Source organism: Belonocnema kinseyi, chromosome 8 (genome assembly GCF_010883055.1).
Source record: "Belonocnema kinseyi isolate 2016_QV_RU_SX_M_011 chromosome 8, B_treatae_v1, whole genome shotgun sequence".
NCBI classification, from domain to species: Eukaryota; Metazoa; Arthropoda; class Insecta; order Hymenoptera; family Cynipidae; genus Belonocnema; species Belonocnema kinseyi.
Genome location: NC_046664.1, coordinates 125908288 through 125910888, shown reverse-complemented (window position 1 = coordinate 125910888; position 2601 = coordinate 125908288). Strand labels below are relative to the sequence as shown.

General features: G+C 46.7%; 1 protein-coding gene across 3 annotated transcripts in view; it reads right to left on the bottom strand.

Moving 5' to 3' along the window:
• LOC117177652 (microtubule-associated protein Jupiter) overlaps positions 1-2601 on the bottom strand; it is a 197632-nt gene that overhangs the window by 97230 nt on the left and 97801 nt on the right. The gene's annotated exons all lie outside the window — the stretch shown is intronic.

The following is a 2601-nucleotide window of genomic DNA, read 5'->3' as shown; positions in this document are numbered from 1 at the left end:
CGGTTTCGTTTTTGATTCCTCTAGAATCAAACCGAAGGGCCTATGACAAAGCCACCGAACGCGTCCTCGGGTTGTGGATAGAGGGTCCCTGTACCAAGGGTTTCTACTGAATATGGTTACAAAAATATATAGGCAGTCGCGGACAATTGTCCAGGGGTGGTCCCACAGGAATTAACCCCCAAGCGGAGGTGTGAAAACCGTGCCGAAAGCTGAATGGCACCTGGGTGAGGTGTCTAGAACGGTGACTCTGGGATACCGGGCGACCTCTCAGAGTACGCAGCCTTATCCTTGCATGCGGGGCTCTACAAGGATGGACGAACCCTTTTCCCTAGCTTCTCGTGGGAAGCGACTAAATCACGACTTGCTAGAGTGCTACGATGCGAGTGTGGCACCTGAACGGGGTTACATGGGACGGCTGCATGCTCTGTGTTGCGAGAAACACCCGGAGCTATCGCACTTTTCGCAGCAACGCCTGCGAAACCATACTGAACTACTCCGTAAAAGGCGCAATGTAAGCGGAACACCTACTCTACCACAGCTAGAATAAGCCGGCAACAGAGAAAGAGAGGCGACACTAAGATCAACCGCGGGCAGACATCCAATAGATGAAGAGCGATGCTTTACGACCCGGAGAAACATCCAACACCAAGGTTTCTCTCAAGCCTAAAGATCTGGCTGAAATGGATGACGAGCTTCGTGGACATTTTTCCGGAGAATCCGACCTCTGGGCTATCCATTATTGTGTGTATAATGCAGCGAGAGCTTTGGCCGCTGCGAACCGTAAAACAAAACCAACGGCGAAGGGAGTGGTGGGTCAGAGAAAATCAACAGTTTCCCTCTGACCCATCTCGACTCTTCCAAGACCCTCCAGTTACTATCGAACACCCACCCAAACCAGAGGAGGTCGAAGTATTTTGGAGAGAAGTCTACGAAGTTCAGCATAGACTGGACGAAGACTCAGAAAATATTAGGAGCTTCAAGGAGTTATGTGTTGCTCTCATAACACCTGATAAAGAATGCCCACCCATGACTAAAGAGGTGAAAAAAGTATTAAGAGGGATGAAGAACTATTCCGCACCGGGACCAGATTGTATCAAAACCTTCTGGTGGAAGAAGTTTTCTTCAACCCATCAGCATTTCGCCGTATTTTCATCTCATATTTGAAGTCGCAAGAGCCGATTCCAGAGTGGTTGGTGGAAGCGCGCACAATACTTCTGCCGAAAATAGGCAACTTAACTGACCCGAAGAATTACAGGCCAATAACTTGTCTGAACACGCTTTATAAGATATTCACAGCTATCCTAAATGATAGGATTGTTCGGGCAATTGAACCTGTGTGGCAAGAAATGTATGAACAACGAGGCTCAAAGAAAGGCGTAGCCGGAGGTCGGGAGAACCTGCTCATCGATAGATGTGTCTGCAAAGATGCAGCATTCTACCAATGTAACCTATCGATGGCCTGGATTGATTAACGTAAAGCTTTCGATTCGAGATCCCATAGACTTATCATCTGTCTTTTGGAAATCTTAAAGGTTCATCCGCAAATAGTTGGGTGCATAGAGATTGATGCCGCTTTGGAAAACCACATTTACTATCTCATATGGAAAAAATCGTGTGACAACTAACAAGGTCACCTTTCAGAGAGGTGTCTTTCAGGATGACACCATGAGCCCACTCCTCTTTTGCCTTACATTATTGCCACTATCTCTAGCACTTCGCCATTCCGACAAGTACTTGTACGGCAAACCTGCAGATCGAAAGTACAAGGTCACTCATGTATTTTACATGGACGATTTTAAGATATATGCTAAAAACAGAGAGCAACTACATCTAGCTGTGGGAATTGTCGAACGATAAACTAAGGAAATTGGAATGAAATTTGGGTTAGACAGATGCGCCAAGGTTTATTTGAAGCGAGGAAAACTTAATGGAATCCCTGAAGATCCTGAACTCGTTGATAGAAGCGCCATACGACACCTTTGCGCTGGAGAGACTTATGCATACCTGGGCGTGCAACAGAGCCGCATTCAGGATGTGACATCTAGAAAGGATACTCTCCGAAGCAGATACAAACGTCTCATCCGACAGATTTGGTCTTCCGAACTGTCGGCGAGGAACAAAGTATCTGCAACGAACATGCTTGCCGTCCCGGTACTACTCTATTCATTTGGAGTAGTTCCATGGACGAAGAACGAGCTCAGATCTCTTGATATCGGGACAAGAAAGGTTATGCACATGAACAAAAGCATGCATCTTAAGTCGACCGTTCCGCGACTGTACATCTCACGCCGTCAAGGGGGTCGCGGAATATTGAGTCTTGAATGTCTTCACAACAGGATCACGAAGAAGTGGTCAAAGGAGCGTTTCTGTACAAAGCAGCGGAGGAGGCTGCTGAAGCACTCGGACTTGACTTCAGTATTAGGGGTGAGCAAAATGCATCAAATCTCATCTATCTCGAGTGCTCACTCCTGAAAGCCCGGATTAAGAAAGCACAAGAGGAAAACTTTCGTGAACAGCTCCTCGATAAGAGGATGCAAGGTATCTTCCACAGAAATGTGAAGGATCAGTCAATGTCTTGTGAGCTAACGTTTGCTTTCCTTA